A 21,458-nucleotide genomic window follows, 5' to 3' on the forward strand; every position below is an offset into this window, starting at 1 on the left:
CAGTCCTCATCAGTAGTGTTTAACCATTTCAGTGGTCGGTGAAAAGTGGAACAGTGTTTTCACTCATTTAGTGGGGTTGCCTTATGTTTTGCTTCCACATTTCCTTTACTTCCACAAGCTCAAGACATCATGCTGGCAAAGCGACTGCATGAATCAGATGCATCCCGATTAAAATTCTGACCAAATAAGATTGTTAAAACAGATGAAAATATTGGCCTAGTTTATCTTTACGGAATTTTCTTTATACGACTGAATAATATAGATTTGAATCTGACGGTGCAGAATGTGTATAGATAGATGCATACTTTATTTATCCCCAAGGGGAATTTAGTTTGTCACAGTAGAAAGCAACTTACATAGAAGACACAAAAAAGACACAAGAAAATAGCAGGAATGCAAAATACTCAATATATACAACAAAACAGTAGAGCGTATTAATTAAGGAAATTAAACAATAAGGAAAGTGCAAAAATGCACAGTATGTACAGTGTATATGAAGTGTATATAAGTATGTACAGTGACAAAAGCGGTGCAAGGGCTATTGATGTTGATGTTGAGTCAATTGATGGAGGATCTGCAAGCCTGGGATTTGCTGGCGGAGGCTTGGTTCAAACACCTCTGGTCAAAATTGGTGTAGTCTTGAGCTATCTGGATTTTCCAGCCCGTTGCCATTCCCAGGAAAAACAAACTCAACTATTTTCAACCAAGTGTCCCAAAGTGTTGAGTTATTTTGAAGTTGTGTTTGGAGACTGGCGCAAGAAAACCCTCACTAAGACAGGGAGAACATGCAAACTTGAGCAATAAAGTAAAGCTGCCACATTAAATTACCTATAGCTTAACTGAAAAAATATTGGTCCTGTATGAGTCTGCATTTTTAAAATCAGTATTTTTTTCCGCAAAGATATTTCCTCTGCTTTTTCTGCACTATTATTCTTCCTCCTGTACAGAAGACATCATCAAGGCTGTATGTGTCGTAAATTATAAATGAAATATTCAGGAGGCTCATTTAGCTACACAGCAGGGAGATCCATTTGCAGGAAGAACTAGCTCAACTCCATGAAAAGATGAAATTAATGACAGATAATGAGATGGAATAAATTAGTTGTTTTGTCTCAACAGGTGCAAAACAAACGTATTGGCTGCCTTTAACCTGCCGTGTTTCAGTGTTGAAAGAATTCTTGAAATCTGGTCAGAAAATGTTGTTCTGTTTCTGTTAATTAGTGTTTGTTTTAGATAAATTAACTTTTTAGAATGTTTATTTTTTGTTTGCCCCTGTTGCCCCTTTTGTTTCTTATCTTATTTAAAAAAAGATAAGAAAAACTAATAAACATTGTCATCAACATCTGGTTTTATGTTACTTTCTTATCCTTCAATAAGCCGGGTCATAACTAATATTTAAAACAATCTGGATTCATTGTCATTTTAATAATGTTTGTTTTTGTAGCCTTGACTTTATTTGTGTTATTTAATTTATGTTATTTGCGTGTTTAAAGTCAGGCGGGTTAGATAGATGGATAGATATATACTTTATTAATCCCCAAATTTCTTGTCATAGTAGCGCCGTACAACTTGAAGATACAAATAAACACACAAGATAAAATATATAAAGAAGCAACAGGGATGAAAGATATATACAAATAAAATTAAAATAAAGTAAAATATAAACGCGTGTGTGTGTGTGTGTGTGTGTGTGTGTGTGTGTGTATATATATATATATATATATATATATATATATATATATATATATATATATATACACAGAAATGAAGGGAAATGAAGCCGCTGTAGACATCTTAACGCTGATTGGCCAATACTTGACACATCAAAGATCTTCTATTGCTAAAATGATCGCAACCTCAGTTTTTTCCCGTGTCCCACTCCAATCTCAGAAACGGCGGACAGTTGACCCCCCCCTCCCAAAAACAAAAACTCTTCGTATTTACACACTTCACGTAGGTTACCTATTTTGGTTTTAAAATGGCGAATTTTGCAGAAAGGTGAGGGATTTTCATGTCTGCTACTAGGCTTACTAAGTTCACTGTAAGAAAGTTAACGGTGATAGGGACAACAGTTGAGTATGCACCGTTCAGTCGTAGACACGGGAGGAAACATCCAACACGGCACTATGTAGTGACGTGCTAATGCTACGAAGCTATCGTCAACAAACACACGTTAGTGACGGTCTTACAAACACATAATGGAGGTCTAACACGACTAGTCGTACTAAGTTCACTGTAAGAAAGTTAAAGGTCATAGGGACAACAATTGATTACTCACCGTTCAGTCTCACAGAAACACTGTAACCAGCTATCTGGCCCGTTAGCTGCGGCTAGCTCCTTGTTAGTGAATCCTTCAGGCACTGAAGCTGCGCCGTCTGTCCAGCCCCTCCAATATAGCTTTGCTCAGGACTCTTTGCTCGGCATCTTCTGACTCACACTGAACCTTGCATGCGTCGTAAGACACGTCCATGTTTAGATGCTCAGACGTGGAAGTGGAAACTATATCTGCCAGATTTGAAACCATATCTCTGTGACGTATTATTGCGAAGATCTAATTTTATTAAAAACGTAAACGTCTGCCGCCACTTCGAAGCGGGCCCCGCCCCCAAAGGGTTAAGGCCGTCTCCCGAACCTCTCTACAAGGAGCTCTCATCCATGCCCCATTCAAACAAAGGAGGGTAATCAAGAAAAAACAGCACAAGGGATATAGGCAGGGGAGCCGAGAACATCCCATAGATCTTAGGAGGGTACACTGAGACAGAGAACCAGTGGCGGCTGGCCACGGTAGCCAATCACTGATTAAAGAAATAAATGAATGACATACAATTCATCCAATCAGCGCCCTAAAAAAGACTTCCGGGAGGGCTATTCTCATCAAGCCCAAGGCTGCGCGTTCACGTGTCTGTCTCCTCGGGCCTCTGTCACCAGCCGCCACTGCGGAGGACACACAGGGTTTGAATACACTGGGGCGGTGCAGGTGATTAGACACAGGAGGATTCAATCAGGGGCGGGGCAGACAATCACATAGGCGGGAAAACATACAAAAGCAGGAAGTGAAGTGAACACAGGACACAAGAGGCAGGGAAATTCAAAATAAAAAAGGAAACCGTGACACTTCTGGTGTGCATCTAACACTGATGTCCTCCTTATTTTTAGCACTCACACATTTTGTGTGTGTGGGGGGGGGGGGGTTGAGTTCACAAGTTGCAGAGGTTGTTAGCTGCTGAAGAAGCTCTGAGATTACATGGCAGCGCAGATTGGTAGCTGCTGCACGCCGGAGACAGAAGTCGGCACAGCAAGATATATTGTTTATGACACTCGCAAACATGATGCTCTGGAGGCAAACATAATAATCTCATTGTTGGAGCTGAATCTCAGGGGGCAAAATATCACCGGGCAAAGTCAAATAAGAGCATTTTCCTTTGAGCGCTAATTAACTAAAAGGCTAATTTAAATTGGGCAAAAAGGAACTTTTATCAGACATAGTATTTATTTTCTTCTTTTAATCTGACTTATTTGTGCACTCCTTCTAGACTGATTAGCTTGTTCACTGAGCTGAAAATATGCCACGTCAAATTAAAATGCTCCATGACTTGATGGGAGGGCAGTGTGCCATCGGAAACAAATCTTCACAGCTCTGCAGGGATGTAGTCTTCTGCATTATTTATCCATTCATTATTTATCTATTCTTATTGCTGCTCTTCTTCACATTCAGCGCTCTGCATTTAGAATAATAAACATGCATCCATGTGGCTGAATTTTATAAATTATTGCTCCTTTGATCTTCTCCAATGAGAGAATCTGCCGTGTTTATCTATTTTACAGAAGTTGGCTTTATTAACAGTTGGTTTCTTCCCGTCTTATTACCTGTGTACCACTCGTAAATTCATGAATATTTTTTTTATTTTTATGTATTCTTCATGCAGTAGAAGTGAACTCTCGCTGACTATCTACACTTTTGTTAGCCGGCTGTAAACTGTGTGATCTGAGCAGCTTCTTATCTGCATGATGCCAAGACTTCTACGAAGGTGCTGTAGTTCTCTGCTGCTCTGAAGATGACCTTGATGCAGGATCACGTCAGAGAGTACACAGAAAAAAACACACACCCCTGACTCATTAACGTACAGTACACACACACACACACACACACACACACACACACACACACACACACACACACACACACACACACACACACACAGTTATGATGTATATTTCATGCTCTGTTGGCACTCTATGCTCATCCTACCTCAGCCAAGCCTGAATGAAACATTCATACAGTGGGGCCCATTTACATATCAAGCAACCCTCCATATCTAAATTTGGTCTTCTGCTCCTCTCCACAGTCTCCCTCACCAACCACGTACCGGTTGCATTCCATAGCTCTCATTGTTTATGAACCCAGAAGAATCATTGTTGTTCTAAAAGTGTCTCCCTGCAACTTGAAGCGCACAAAAAAAGAAGAAGAAGCTCAGACTGCGCTTGGGGAATAAAAGGAAACATTTCCAAGAACCAAGAAGGTGAAACTGTCGACCCTGCACTACAAATTTAATCTAAATCAGGTTGACTCTAAATCATTGTCCTTCACATATCGAGGCCCGGACAAAGCTGAAGATTGCCAACTCATTATCGGGAGGTCAAATGCCCCGGACACATCTGTGCGAAGATTCAGGTTTATTTTAATAATCCAGAATTGAAGTAGAGTAAAACATAAACTTGTAAGTGCAGCATAAATTAGCAAAACAGTTTTCGAGAAACACAGAGGAATCTGCCTTTCTGCAGAATTTATGGGGTTGTCTTGCGTGACTCATTATAGTGGGACAATGTTCTTCCGACCACTCAAAACACTTTCACACTACATGACATCATTCACCCATTCACACCCATACACTGATGGGACTGCCTGCCCATCAAGAGTTACTAACCATTACACACACATTCACAGCTACGGGAGCAATTTGGGGTTAAGTGTCTTGCCCAAGGACACATCAACATGGGCTAGCAGAGCCGGCCGAACCCCTGATTAAAGGACCCGGCTCACCACTGAACCACAGTCGCCCATGTAACCATTTACATTTTTTTTCTTCACTTAAGCATCTTATGTCGTTTTTTTTCAGTAATCCGACATATTGGGCCACAGCATGAAGACCTTTAACTCAGCCAATTTGTCCTTTTTTCCCAAATGTCTTAACAGTCTAATTGCTGTAATTGCATGCAATTTAGACGGTTTAGAAAAGTTGGAGTGTGTGTTTGGTTGAGAATCCACTTCAGAATCCGAACCATTTATTGCCATGTATGCTTTCACATACAAGGAATTTGTCCTGGCGGGAGGTGCATACATTTAACATTTTGCCAATAAACATTTAACAAGAAGCAGAGTGCAATAACGGGGAGCATGAATATTTACAAATGGCGTTTCGTGAAACGCAGTTCAGGAGCGAAGACCACGCCCCGTACTCGGCCTATCAGCCGAGCCGTACGTACTTAAACTCATCGAACCAGTCTACTCCCTCTTCGACTCGGTCCCGACATCCCGCCCACCCAACCCTGTTCTTCTTCCTACAGGACTAGAGGACCAACAGGGGACTCGGCACAGCCAGAGCTTCAGAAGAGAACCCCCACTCAAGAATCTCCACCCCCGCCATTTCCTCTAGCCACCAGATGGCAGCAGCCTCTCGTCGCACCCCTTCGACCCTCTCTTCAAGACCCACTCTACCCATCTCGTTCCCGCACCTACAACCACCTCTTCATCCCTCGACCCCGGTCCGGTGACCCGACCCTCACTTTCCATTGCACAATAAACAACCTGTAAACTCGTTCACTTTTGCCGTGGTCTTTGTTAGTGAATTAAATCTACAGTAGAATATAAAATTAAAGTTAAAATAAAGTGCACAGTCAACAGATAGCAGTATTTTACAGTTGGAAGTTGGTATGTGAAGGTGACAAGTGTAAAGTAAATTGGCAAATGTATTTAAATATGAGGTTTGGAGGGATGTGCAGGGTGTGGCCAGTAGGAAATTGTCTGGGGGTGACAGAGTCAGTCAGTGGGGGGACCCGGGCTCTGTTGATGAGCCCGACTGCCGACGGGAAAAAACTGCTAGTGTGGCGTGAGGTCTTGGTCCTGATGGATCGCAGCCTCCTGCCTCCAACAGGTTATTACTTTTTTCCCTCCAAATGTCAAAAAGTATTTTTTCTGTAACTTTTGGGAAAATTAATTTGTGAGTACCTGTTTTCAAACTTTATCCCTGAGGAAAAATATGACTGACATGCCTCAGAATACATCACCGTCCTATTTCACCACGTCAATGCACACCAAGCTGTTTTACAGATTGTTAAGCCTTCTGAGGCAAATTTGTGATATTGGGTTATATAATATTGACTTGAATTTGAATTTACTTTTTTGTTATATTGTGTGTTTGTATGCGTGTGGCTAGAGGCTTCACCCCCCTCTATCTGTACCTCCAAAGGCTGAAGCGTTTGAATTTATACCGGAGGCTCGCTGAAGCTGTATTTTCATTCATTCCGCCATTCATAGGCCAAGGTTGCAACCATCTGTATTCCCAGACATGCGTCTGTACCTCAGAGGCTGACAGGCTCTGTGTTTTTTATTCCTTTACACCTCAAAGGCTTCAGATGGATGGATTTCCCGTTGCTCTGGTGTAAATCGTTCATGTGTGAAATTGTCTGTGCTTAAAGAAGCCATTGGCCCTGCTGAAGAAGCTGTCTGCGTGGCAGTCGTTGCCGGTGACAGTCTGTGGTGTCACATTACAACCAGAGATCAGTCACATCAGCTGTTTTCATTCAATAAACAAATCATTTTACGTGTATTTACATATGCTCGTGGATGTCGCAGTTGATCCTGCGTCTACAAGAAGATTTGTTTTCACTAGATTTGAGTTTAAATCATTTCAAATTTACACCATTTAAATATGTACATTACAATACATTTTGAAGATGAATTAATTAGCGGTTAAAAATCACGCTCCCCTTTTCTGTAGACACATGTGTACGTGAACACTGTCACTTGTAAAGACACACACACACACACACACACACACACACATACGTTGATGGGGAACAACATCTGTTTTAGTTTTTCCCTTTTCTCTTGGAGACATGTACCTGTATTCCTCTTACAAAGGCCACAACATACACTGTCACACACGCTAATCCCACCGGTGTCTGACCCACCAGCTGCAACCACAGCTGGCTGACTGACATTTTGCCTAATCATTTATAAGTGGTCCGTAAGCAGATGTGTGCCAGCTGCTGCCTCAGGGCTGCTCCATACCCCTCTGGCATGCTGCTATACTGCAGGCAGCGCTTTATTTAGACATTGTGACATTTATAGCCCAGACATTTGGCTGATGCCGTTTGTCAGAGGGACACTCAATGCATGACTGCACGTCAGCTCACTTCAGGATGGCACACACGGTAGATGATCAATGTAACAGGCTTCACTGCAGTCCAACCTGAGTGAAAAGGTCAAGAGGTTTCTGATCAATTATTGATATTCAAAATAGTCTTTCTCATCGGTTACGTTCAAAGACACCAACGTCTGCTGTGCACACACACAGAAACCCTGCACTCACGCATCATTGAATTTGTGTTGTTTTAATGGACCCTGTTTTGTTCCAGATGTCACCCTTAAGATGTTTTAAGTGAAGTCATAATGCAGCATTGAAGAACTGCAGGTCTCCACAGTTGAAATATTGCAGCTGTGAGCTCTGACAGTTTAATTACTGTAATCTAAAGACGAATTGTAGCTTAATCTCTGTCATGGTTTGCGATCTGCCAGAGGGGAAATGGCATCGCCGCAAATCACACGAGGCCCTCTGGCAGCTGTCCTTGTCGGGGCTTTTTGATTTGGTACAAGTGGACCAGAGGCAGTCGTTCAAAAACCCACTAATGGAGAAAAGTGAGAAGCGCCTTGGTGTTCCTCATACTGATTTACAGCGACATGCTTGACTGTCTGCAAAGTCACGCGGAGCGCAGTGTTTGAGGCCGTTCTCCTGCAGGGAGAGAGAGAAAGAATAGCCTCAGAATTGTTGATACTTTTATAGAAGAAAAGCAAATGCATGAGAATTTGTCTTTGGTTTGTAAGTAAAAGGGATTTCCAATACGATGGATAAGGGCCACTGTGTTGCCTTTACAGCATTTTCTATTTCATTTTTGTTTAATTAATGGGGTTTATTTCAAGACATAGTTATTGGCAATATGATTTTCCTGTTCGTGCCATGTTATGACATCATTTCCGGTGCAATCACTTCCTGGACAGGACTTCCGGTTTAGTCACTTCCTGTCCTGGTACTTCCGGTTAAATGGCGTCCGGTTTCAATACTTCCGGTTGAGTAACATTTGACAGTGGATCGCATGTTCCAGAATCCGCTCGCATTCACAGGGAAGCATCGTAGAGGCAATGTTGTGAGTGCTGTAATGTGTAAAGATGCAATGTATATTTATATTTACTACTGTGAAATGTTATGTTTAAGTATGTACACTGAATGTTTGTATCGTCTTTGTTTGCAGTTTTCACCAGCATGATTGAGGGAAAAGAGTTACAGTAAATGGGTGAAACTTACTACGACTCTGTCTTCATTGATTGCGATTTAACTCTGTGTTTAGTCCAGAGTTTCAACACCCCGCATGAGAACACTACAGCTACAGTGAAGCAGCTCAACAAGTCCTGCTTTCTCTTGTGATGGTGAAAAAGAAATGTTTAAATCAGTGCTGCTCCCACTACAACAAGGACAGTCTGGAGGGCCGATGCATTTTCACCCAGTTACGCTCAAGTTTAACAAAGTGTCCTGGTGTTGATGAAACTGTGGATGGACCGTGTTCGCATCCTTCATGGGAGATGACATGTTCTGTCCATAATGATTGCCCTTTTTATATTGTTAAAAAATGTCACATAATTAATAATTATATTATTTATATAGTATTAATTATTAATAATTAATGCTGAGAAGCTGTTATCACAAAAATACAATCCTGTCCATATTCTGTGGCTACATCTGTATGCTCAGTAAAAGCAGTCATGGCCCTTCTGTTTATTTTTACCGTTGTGTTAAAAGCCACCACTCTGCTGCTGCTGCTGCTGCTGTGCTGCCGCCGAGCACCTTTAAGTGACAACCCCATTATATTCGAATCGCAGAGCTGTTCGCCTGACATGATATTATCAGCCAACAAAGGTGCAGTCTCTAATACTAATGTGAGATATAAAAATCAGAATGAAATGGAACGACAGATGTGAGACTGGAGACTGAAATGAAATAAAAAGTAAATTGCGGCCCGTCATGAATCAAACAGAAAAAAAGTTCCTTTCTCAGAGGCAGCTTTCATCCAACTGTTACCGGAAAAAATATTTCTAAACAGACTGGCAGTGAACTAGTTTAATAGAGCTAATAGTCAAATATATGGGGTGAGAGATAAGGTCTGACTGGTTATCGTGCACACGCAGGCCTTTAGGTGTAGGGCTGAATTAAATGCCCATAGAGAGTATGTAGTCCATGAGCACTAATACATTTCTTTCTCTGCCTCTCTGAGGAGACGCTTGCTGCCGGTGTGACTAATATCCAAATGCTCCTCCTGGCTCCTGATTCCTTCAGTTCGGGGAGCCAGGGAGAGGTATGACAGGCCTGCTCTGCTCATAACCCATCAGCTGAATAATTACAGCTAACCTGCTTCTCCACAGGGCTTTAGAGCTATAAACGGCCCCGCTGTCACACACTAATGGAAAATCATGGCCGTGGCAGTGTCGCAGTGGCAGACGCAATGCACGGGGGACCCGGGTGGACGTATTCGGGTCATATCCTTTAGCTCGTGTGCAGGCCTCCCTGTAGAAAAGCTCCAATCTACACCGTTACACGGTGAGGCAAGTTTAAAGTCGAGCCAAATGACGCTTTGCTACAAGTGATGTGGACTATTTAAATGGTGCCGTAGCTCCAGATCAGTTGCCATGTGAACTATAGCAAGCACATGGCAATGACCATGTGCAAGTTATAGTTCACAATAGTGCAATAGTTCTAAGAACACAACAACGGCATCTAAAACCTTTTATTTCTCCTGCTTGTCCTTCACCATGACAGCTTTTTGCTGAATTGAGCGCAGCGCGCCCCTCAAAGGACCTGCGGTTCTGAAAAGTGAAGCCAGTGCTGAAGCGCTTTGAACTTGTATTCTTCTACTCAGAGAGCGCCTCCACTGATTGCAAAAGGAAATCTGACTGTGTAGAAGTGTAGGAGAAAATAACCCGACTTCTCACTTGATTTATAACCCCAGTTAACATCGTAAACATGAATTTATGAGTTAATTTAGTAAATGATGGTCCCATTTAGAGTAAAATAGACTATAAAGCAAGGAATGCTTCAGGGCATGGCTACCTTGTGATTGACAGGTCGCTACCACAATGTTGTCCATGTTTTCGTCTTACAGATTTAACCCTTTCACATCGTGTTTCTCAGTTCATGAAAGTTTAATCAGGAGAGACTTTATTTGACTAGAGCATTACACATGCATAAGTATTGAATAGTGCAATGTCTTTGGTGATTGGACTCAATCCTGAAGTAGGATAATTGTGGGGTAGTGATGCTGGGGGTCAGATAAGGCAGATTCCCCCTGGAGTCCAGAGACAGGTGGTGGTTCTGGTGGTGGTGCTGGGAGTTGCTGCAATCCAATGATGAATGAGGAGAATGATTGAAGGTCATCTGAGGGTCACATCTAATTGTGCTGAAATGACAACTGACAGCAGCAGAGAGGAGAACATTTTAAAGTTTTGACAGCGATGTGAGGAAACCGTTCAGAATGTAGTTGGTTAATCTAAAGTGAACGCCCACAATCAGCGGATAAGAGGCACAGGTAGAAATAGAGGCGGAGAGATTATGAATATAATGGAGTGTAAAGAGAACTTCCGCTTATGTTTAATTTAATCGTAACCATAAAATTGCCCAAAAATGTTCTTATTCAGCAATTGTTTGTACTTAGCTCCACCCTCTCATGTACGGTTCCAAAAAACAAGATGGAGACGCCCAAAATGCGAAAAAACAACAACGAAATTGCTCATTCCCGAATGAGGCTCACTTCGATGCCACCGTCAGAGCTCTCTGCTTACCCAACATCACATGGCTGTGCCCTCTCGGTCTAGTCCCAAACTAGTCTTTAGGTTATGTGCAAACCAGCGGCGGCTGGTGATTTTTTTTTTTGGGGGGGGCGCAGTTGGGCGGCGCGGTTTAAATAGCACTCCACAATGAGAAGAAGAGGTGTTGAGTAGAATATTCTAAAAAACAAAGCTTTATTTCAAGAAAACACAGTGCTCAACACTGTCCAATAACAACTATCAACAAACTGTAACTTTGGGCATGAGAGGTTCAGAGCAGAATGGTTTAAGAAACATTGGGTTGGGTTTCAGAGGTTTACAGAATAAAAGAGGTGCCCACACCCTCACATGAAAGAGGTTTAGAGCAAAATAGATTCAGAAAGAGAGACATCACATTGGGTGTTTGACAGAGTAGGCCCCACTACTTGTAAAGACATTTAAACTGGTAAGTAAGGTGGCACTGGTGAGGTGGTCTTTGAAGGCAAAGCGTTCCCTGGTGTGTCCAAGTATGGTGTCACAAACCTACAGAAAAATATAAAGAGACAGACGGACAGACAGATAAGATGTGGGGAAATATCTACTACAAACAGGCTTCATACTACAGACAAAAGCCAACAATCAGAGTTGACAAAAAACTATGTTTTGTGTGTCTTGATGGCTCATCAACAGACAAAAGGCCAGGAGCCACCATGATGCTCTAGCCTGGAGCTAACGCGCACACACACACACAGACACACACACAGACACACACACAGACACACACACACACACACACACACACACACACACTATTAAGACATGGCGCTTCTAGCATAATTCCTCATCTAAAGGGCTGATTGTTAATGAGCTCAGGATACTGTATACCAAGTGATTGTTGTTTGCAACTATGTACCTGATGAAATGCTTAAAATTACATGATGACAGCAAGGCAAGACAACTCTATTTGTACTGCATGTTTCACAGATCAGGGCAATTACAATGCTTTATATGTCCAAAGGTACAGGCAAGTGATTTAAGAGATGCAATATTTAAAGTAAACTAGTATAGTTTACATTGGGTATTAACATTCCTGTAAAATTTGACGAAAAACGGCTATCCAGGTATACCCAAAGTAAATTGGAAGCTGTACTTGAACTATTTGGAGTAAATGCATTGTCTTGGTCTCCTTTGAAAGGTAATAATCTGAAGCTTTTTTCCCTCAATAGTCAGAATCACTTTAAGTGCTGCTGACACTGAGTTATATGAGTTTGAACACACTAAAGTATAAGGTTTTTATTTCCGCCTGAACATTTCTTTGTAAATAGATGCCTGTAGATGACTATAAATGGGACTTATGGACTGGAAAACACAATGGGACAATAGCCTGAAGCCTTTTCTAGTCTAAGTAAAAAGCAGATAACAATATCACAGAAAATGAATATTTTACACATGTTTTTCTAATGAAATGTCTAGGCGTTTTTCCATTTTGAGATGAAAATATTCATGATATGTATACTATACACCTAAAAAGGCTTATAGTCTTGCAAACTTAGAGAGGTACTATTCATATGTACTACCAGTATTGCTGACACAGAGAAAATTAAGTATAAATGCATGTTATGCTAATTCAATGACAGACTGAGGATTTATGAGCAGAAGTCTGTTCTGGTGAAGCCGAAGCCTGTTGGGATCATCTCCACCCCCTCTTGTTTAGACTCTTTTTTTAGGCAATTTCATTGGCTGTATGAAACGCCTGTCATCTGAGCTGTACGACGTGACAGGCTTGAGCCACGTAAGAAAATAGAGCCTGAGCCTGAACTTCAACGTAGCTTCTGGTTGGGCAATGTAGCCTGTCAGTCAGGACATGAAGCTCCTACTGGTTCAAGTGGGGATCCAATACAAAGCTTAGATTTCGGCGGTCATTTTGATACCGAGGTTGTAGCTGTGCTCTCATACAAACTTGATTTTCTGCTAAAAACAAAGCTGCTTTCGTTCATATCTTCCAGCTGATATGAAATGATGCAACGCCAGTTGGTGGATATTTATGGATGTAATCACGTGTTTTGGACTAAATCTTTTATGGGATTTATTTGTATTGGACCTTTACGACGTAACAACGCCGTTTTTGTTGGAATGTTATGAATTCATGGATCAATATGAGGCGTCATCGATGAGTTGCCTGGATTTTGCTATCGTTTGTTTGTTTGTTTGTTTGTTGTTGTCTGACAAAAGTCTTGTTTGTAGCTGCTGTGGTGGTCTGATCTTGAAACGGGTTACATAGCTGGAATCACAAGAATCGTAGGTTTCCAGAAACATATGGCCCGGGGTACAGTGTACACTAGAATATACAGTAAAGGACGCCCGCGGGACGGCAGAACGTTAAGAGGTTTTAATGCACTCTCACATTTAGATGCACATTTAGATTAAATGAAAGACAATTTAAAACATTAAATGAGTAATGAAGATACGTTTTTAGTCAAGTTTTTTTTTTTGTCGAGTTTTGACTCAGTCAGAGTTGGAGCATTTCTAATATCATCCCGGGAGATGCTCTTTTTGTGTAAAATATTAACAAATCGTTCATCCTTGGGCTCGAATAATGCCTCACTTTGGCAGTCCCACCAGAGATGCCTCCAGGTATTTATGCATTGTTCATGGAGTTGGTTTTCACCTATTCACGACACTCGATGGATGTGTTGTACATTATTAGGTCATGTCGTGATCTAGTTACAAATCCTAAAGTAATCATATTTACAATCGTTTCATTGTCTCGGAGGAGAGTAATGGCTTCAGCAAATAGAAGGTTAGCAGTGGAAAGTCTGCTCGATTGAAAAAATGGATTTGGTTATAGTGAAGATTACTGTCCTACAATTCCCTTGATGTTGTTGGTGCTGTTGGAGAGAACTGCATCCATATAGGACGTAGAAAAACTTGCCATTGATCGTAATCCAGGGTTTTGCAGAGTCTTTGAATGTCAAAGGTCTTGTTTCTTGTGGCCAAGGCTGACCTATTGCACATCTTGTGGTCTCTTTTAACAGTATTCCCTAAGCCCCGATGCCTTATGAGGAGGCACATGCCAACTCCAGTATAGTTCACAGCATAAGTTACATAGCTGGAATCACAAGAATCAAGACTTGATTATTGCAACAGCATCCTCTACGGCTCCCCCAACAAAATCATCAACAAACTTCAGTATGTTCAGAACTCTGCCGCTCGACTGCTCACCTCCACCTGCCGCTATGACCACATCACCCCGGTCCTACGCAACCTCCACTGGCTCCCGATCAAATACAGGATTGACTTTAAAATCTTACTCACCATTTACAAAGCCCTAAACAATCTGGTCCCTCCCTACCTTTCAGACCTCCTCCCCCTTCACGCCCTTACCCGTTGCCTCAGGTCTGCCAATTTGGACACTCTGAAGACCATCAAGACCAAGCGTCGGAACTGGGGTGACAGGGCCTTTTCAGCTGCTGCACCTCCCCTCTGGAATGCCCTCCCCATCCACATTCGTCAAGCTCCCACCCTATCGTCATTTAAGCAAGCCCTCAAAACACACCTCTTCAAACTCGCCTTCACCTGCTAACTCCTGCTCCCTACCCTCCACCTGTTAACCCCTGCTCCCTACCCTTCACCTGCTAACCCCTGCTCCCTACCTTCCACCTGTTAACCCTTAGATGCATAAGTGGGTCAAAAATTACCCGATGAGGTTGTTTTCTTGAAATATCTTCGTAATGAAAAATTGTTATCATTTCATATTCCTGGTATTCCTCAAAAAACATGTTTTTGATATAATTCCATTTACATTTTTAACTTACCTGTTATACATTTTAAGAAATTGTAGTTTTTGTACTACTACCCCAAGCTTCCATAAGTGGGTCAAAAATGACCCGCATGCATTTTCTATGGAATCCAATGGGAACCTTTGATTCTTATCAACTGTGGCTGTCAGGAATACATTTGACTGTGAACCACACAGACTATATCAGAAGTGTCACCCCTCAGGAAGATTATTTTACACAGCAAGAGCTGATACGTGTAAGTATTATCTTCATATAATATTGTGTGTCTTTCATGACAGTTATTATTATTTCTCAACAACTTAGCCTACTTTATAACTAAGTTAGCTAACATTACTATTACTATATGTAATGTGTGTGTGCGCGTGTCATTCATGATTGTTGTGCGAAAGAGTATGTTATTATTTCTCAACAAATTAGCCTAGTTTATAACTAGCTAACTAAGTTAGCGAACATTACTATATGTAGTGTGTGTGTGTGCATGTATTTATTTATATAGCTACATATTGATCTATTGAAAACATTACTCTTATGTTTCCTCATCCAAGGTGTCATGGCTGCTAGATACACAACTGAAATGGTCCTACAGATGCTGATGAATGATGATGATGATGATGATGATGATGATGATGGAGAGGCAGCTTTAGGGTAGAGTAAGAGGGCTTGTTCTCAATGTAGAAAGAATAACCGCTCTGCTTTCAAGAAGGGTCATAATCGAAAAATACAAGAAAATGCTCTTTACTTTGTCAGAATGAACTCTCAGTTAAGTGTGTACGGGTGAAGATTGTGCTCCTGTTTAAAAATATTCAGTGTTGATTGTCTGCTTGCTGGAGTAACCTTGACTGATTGTTCCAACGAACCAATACACACTCCAGAAGTACTGTCCTTTAGCACGACAGCTAACCTTCTGTAGTCCCACTGAAGCTGCTCAGCAGAGGCCCGTTGTTGTTGAACTATGCTCTTGTTGTATTACGCTGAATAAGGAAATCCCACTTTCTAGCTGTTGCTATGTTGTAAAGAATCAGTAATGGAGCGTGGACGCAAGGAAGCTAACTGAAGGCCTCTGTTGAGACTTTAAATGCGTCCCTTTCAGCTGCACCTTGGCATGGAGGCAATGCAACAATCGGCTGCCATGTTTCTACAGTAGCTCAGAAAGGACAACCCAAACTGTGGCTCAAGATAAGGCCATTTGAGTTTTTTGCGTCGTCCACCGTAGTTTTCCTAAACCCTTGGCACACAGTTTCAGTTGCTTACTTCCTGCCATCTCACCACTAGATGCTGCCAAATCCTACACATTTTACTTTTAAATAAATGCCAATGTTACATGAACACCATAGATTTCTTTCATCAAAAGTAATTTATTCAGAACCTTACAATACGTGCATGATATTGACGAATCAAGGTTGATATAAGTTCAATAATTCTGCTCTTCTGTCCCCTGATGAATGATGGTCCAATAATACAACTAGAGACAATAAATTAATTGATAGGTCAAATAAAAGAAAGAATGCAGAATGTGTCTTTTTTCCAAAGATACTTTACATGGCGTTTGTGATATATGTCCATACTTATGTTATATTGTCTTTTGTATGTATTTAGGGTCCGAGCGACTGATGTAGTCAGTCCGAGAGGACCCTATTGTTATTGCAAGGATTATTTTTCTTCCTGATTCTTATTTTTCCTCATTGGACTGCTTTTTGGGGGACTTGCCATATTCGAAAACTCACAAAATTTGGATTGCTTGTCAGGCCTGGTGAAAATAGCCATCTAATAAAGCCGTAAAAAAAAAGTAAAAAAAATTGGTTCTCTAGCGCCCCGTAGAAGTTGGACCGGCGACGCCCCTCACCGAGAATGTTTTATTTACTTGAAAAAATGTCCATCTCCACCTGCTCTACAAAAAAGCCTCTCAGACCCATAAAGTCTGCCTATGAAAATGTTCCGCCATTTTGAATTTAGTGAAAAACACATTATTGCAGTGTTCTCCTACATGCTTGGTCCGTTTCATACCAAACTGTGTGCATCATGATTGGAGCTGTATCATCAAGACTAGATTGAAAGTTATTTGATATCTCATTGCGTTTAGGAGATATTGACCAATTAACCTCTTAGGGCCGTGTCTTGTTTTTAAACACTCATAACATAAAAAATATTTGGACAAACATTGCATCCCCCTAACTTGCAATAAATCAGTCGTCCGATTTAAACACTAGGGGGCGCTACAGTAATTCGGGCAATTTGGGATTTTTGGGGCATTTTTGTAATTTTTCGCCTTTTTTAGCGTTTCTATTTTGCTAACTCCTCCTACAATTTTTATGCAATCAACTTCAATTCTGTTCAAGGATGATCTCAAGACCCTTATGAGTATGGCTTGTGCTTTGTTTGCGAACGTAGGCAACGGCCTCGACGTGGCCTGGATCCAAAGACACACCCATTTTGTGTCGTTTGCTATGTGAGAGGAAGCTATTGTAACTCCATGCAATCTGCCCAAAACTCCTCATACATGATTCCGGTCCAGGCCGGAGCACATGTACATGAAGAAATGTTCGGATTGTCATAGCACCACCTACTGGCCAAAGGAAATCAAAAAATGGTATCCGATGTACATGTCATTTACATGATGTGGTCTACACTTCACATAGAGAAACATGATGCATGTTTATGATCACATTTTTAAGCGCCACCTACTACACATGTCACATGTTTCCTCATTGAAAAGCTCATGTAACTCCACTGGACTTCCTCCAATCTGCCCCAAACTTGTTCACATAGAGAAACATGATGCATGTGTGTAAAGATCGCATAGGTCCGCCTGGGATACGGCATTGCTAAAAGAAGCACCTTGGTTGTTCTTTTTCTTTTACACGTTATTGCTGTACCGATGATATTATCAGCGGCCTGAATAAGGACACGGGGTTAAAGGGGACCGTTTATTATTTGTTGTTGTTATTACTTTTATTGTGACTTGGGTATTTAAGGGGCCTGGGGGGAAGTGACGCGGGTTTTTTTTTTTGTCTTCCCGAGCGGATTTCGGCGCACACGGCACTCGGGTGCTATTGGATGGGATTACGGCGGCTGCCCTGCGCGATTTTCCAGACCCATCGGGCGTGGATGTAACAGCAGAGGACTGCGCCGACAGCCAAAGCACAAAGCCCAGCTGCCGGACGCGCGGCATAAGGTAGCGCGGGGCAGGTGGACGCGGCGAGGCGCGCTCGTCACGTCTCCGCCCGACGCGGAGCGGTGCATACCGACTTTGGGGGGGGGTTTCATTCGCCGCTGGACGCTTCCTCCGGGACTCCGGGTGACTTTGGGCCTGTTGGGAACTGGGGGATTAAACACGCAAGACAACATCCAACACTGCAGGAGCTACCTCCCACTAGCTTCCTGTTAGCAGCAGCGATAGCTTGCTACAGGTCACGTTACTAACATAAATATGCTATTGCAAAGTTCAGTAAATACACGTACCTATCCCAAATGGATCCCTTTGCTTGGCATTGTCCTCTTTATCGCAGGGATCGACTCCTTCAGGCTCTATTTATGGATCAGCTGATGCACGTAACAGTGGACACGGCCATCGTAAGCTTGAGCGATCAGTTTGTCCGTGTGGGAGAATGGTGCTCAGCCTCTCCATAACTGCTGCAGCGACTGTTCTGGGACCAGTTGTTTCACCAGGAGTTTCTCCGCTATAGTTATTATCTCAAACGGGTCTTTGAGGAGAGATTTTATCTCGTTAGGGTTGAGTCTTCTTGAAGAGTAGCGCTGGTGCTGGGCTGACTCATGACGTTAAAATGGCGCTGCGAGACAGCCGGCGAGAACACAAGAGACCGGCATGACAAGAACACGCGAGATGAGAACGAGACATGAGCCCTGAGAGAACAAGGACACGGGAACGCGCACCGTAGGCAAGATGAGAATTGCCCTCCCAGAAGACATTTTTAGGGCGCTGATTGGATAAATTGTATGTCATTCATTTATTTCTTTAATCGGTAGTTGGCTAAACTGCGTATTAGACCCGTCTTCTTTGGGCAGAATCGATTGAGCCCCAGCACGTGCACGAGCAGCACAGATATGCAGCTCAGAGCTGCATGAGCAGAGGAGGACAGGCAGGAAAAGCATATATTTGGTGCAGATATCCTATTTTACAAATATTACTGGGTATATTCCATAGCTCAAAAACACAAATATTGACAATTTGTATAATTTATTAATATTTTTATAATTATAATTAATATTATGATTATTATTTATTTTTTGGGTGGCTCAAGGTGGGTGGGGCCAAGCCCCGTTGCCCTCTATTGGCCGGCCGCCACTGGTTAGTAAACAGTAGAAAGCAGCATGGAGGCCAGTGACAATGTAACATTGGTGCCATTTTTTTACATCTGCTACTTATTTAGTTTCTCTTTCAATGTTGGTGCGTTTGAGCGCTGCTTGGATGAAGACGGACAGAATTCATGGCTGAAATGACAAAGAAAGCAAAAGAAAACAGGCCGAAATTAGATGTTAGTGGGTAGTAGTTGTGTGTTACTGGGCTTTTGTCAAGTGAAATACATTATACTTCTATAAAATATAGCAATGATGTTCAATAGTGTGACGTTGGCTGTCACACATGATACAGATGTGTGAGTGCAGCTGGAAGTGATGACAGTGTAACCATGTCAGGAAGTAGGAGAGCGATGAGAGGGCACTACAGTTTTTCCACTGTCAATTTGTAGGTGGAAAATAGTATTAACTGTATCCTTGATTCCAAGCAGGTGAGGCACGTACTAAATGTGGGCGTCTGGTCACGTACATAAATAAATATCATTCGCATTAATGCAATGTGTTGTGCCTGAATCTTTCAACATTGGCTCCCACTCAGTTCCAAGGAAGAATGTCTTAAGTTCAATGTTTAGTGCCTATTTACTAATAACCATGGGGATGTTTGTTGGTCAGACAGGAGATTCAAGAAACAGGAAATCACAGCGTTACAGATTCAAAGAACAGCAAAACAAATTTGTTAAAACCAATCATCGTGAAGTGTTTCTACACACACACATACACACACATGGTGTAGCATCTGTAATGTCACATACCAGTTTCTGAAGAGACATTTGGATTTGTTAAGAGAAACAAATTTGGATACAAAGAGAAGTGGTTGTCGTCGCTTAAAACAGCTTAAATATTTTTGATGTCGTATTGGACCGGCTTGGAGGGCTCGGAGTAAACCAGAGCCTCAGCCTCTGGTCAGTTAAGGTAAGACAGTTAGTTTGTCTGTTAAGAATACTTATAGTCTTGCTACTTGGGCTAGTGAATTAACAAGCGAGCAAGCTACCTGTATTTTGTAGGCATTATTTTCCGGTTTGTCACTTTCGAAAATGCAGCTACCTGTTTTGATTTCACAATTGTGTGGATCAATCAATTCTTCCTTTAAGGGCTAATTTCTAATGAGAACAGGATTCTGCATACCAATACATTCTAGTTGGCAAATTAGTACATGATCAAATACAATTTTTCAATAACACTGTTCTTTTGTGTTTACTATTGACAAACCATTAATTTTTAGGCTTGAAAATGCCTTTGCAATGTTGTGGTCCAGCCAGAGATGCTTCCAGGAATTGATTTAAAGTTCATATAGATTGTTTTCACCCATCTATAGCACAACACCCCTTGGTGCCCCAATGTACGAAAGAAATACAGCAAAAGTGCCCTCTTGGAGACCCCTATGGTTGATAAAAAAATGCTCTTGAGTGCCCTTCCAGAAGAGAAAACAATACAAGGTGGATGAGTTGTAGATTATTAGGTCATCTTGTGGTGTTGTTGCACATCCCCAAATAATCATATGTACTGTTATTTTTTTATTTTTGTGATAGGGGAGTTGACAGAGGAAATGGCTTTGCTTGATCAAAAAACAAGTTAATAAAGATTGCTGAGCTTTTTTTCAATTTACTTGATGTTGTCTTCACTGTCAACAATCTTTACCTGCATCTGAAAGATATGGGAGACTGTGCTGGAGCTGACATGCCCCCAAGTAAAGCAATTTCCAGTGCCAACCTTGCTCTCTCATATAATGAATAATGTACAACACATCCATCTAGAGTTTGGGGCGGTGCTATCAACCCCTTACACAATATAGTCTTTAATGAGAAATATCTTAGTTTGTTGGGTACGGTCACATAGGCCTCAGAAACAAAAACAATAGTCAGCAGCAACTCAGAGAAATACAACTGTTGCTTTCCCTTTAGTGAGGCTTTTGCTCCATCCTTTTTTTCACACTGTGAGCAATGTTTGTCTGGAAAGCCCTGCTGCCATGTGCTGCAGAGTTATTTGCTGTGTGCGCTGAAATGACAACTTGGCTCACTGTGTCTGTGCTGTACGATGGTGTTTAACAGTGTAAAGGTCACACAGCCTTCATGACTGTTGAAGTGGAAAGTAAGGCAGGGTGAGTGGCGCAGAAATGAAGATGCCTGTATCACAAGCTCATTGAGATAAAGTCACTTTTCTGCAGAATAAGTTCCTCCTCTACCAGCGTGATTACCTTTCACAAGGCCATAGCTAATGTTTGTTGATTTACGTTGAGGCTAAGTCATCACGGCAATCCCCTAGTGAAGGGGTTA

This window comes from Taurulus bubalis (genome assembly GCF_910589615.1).
Source record: "Taurulus bubalis genome assembly, chromosome: 2".
NCBI lineage: Eukaryota > Metazoa > Chordata > Actinopteri > Perciformes > Cottidae > Taurulus > Taurulus bubalis.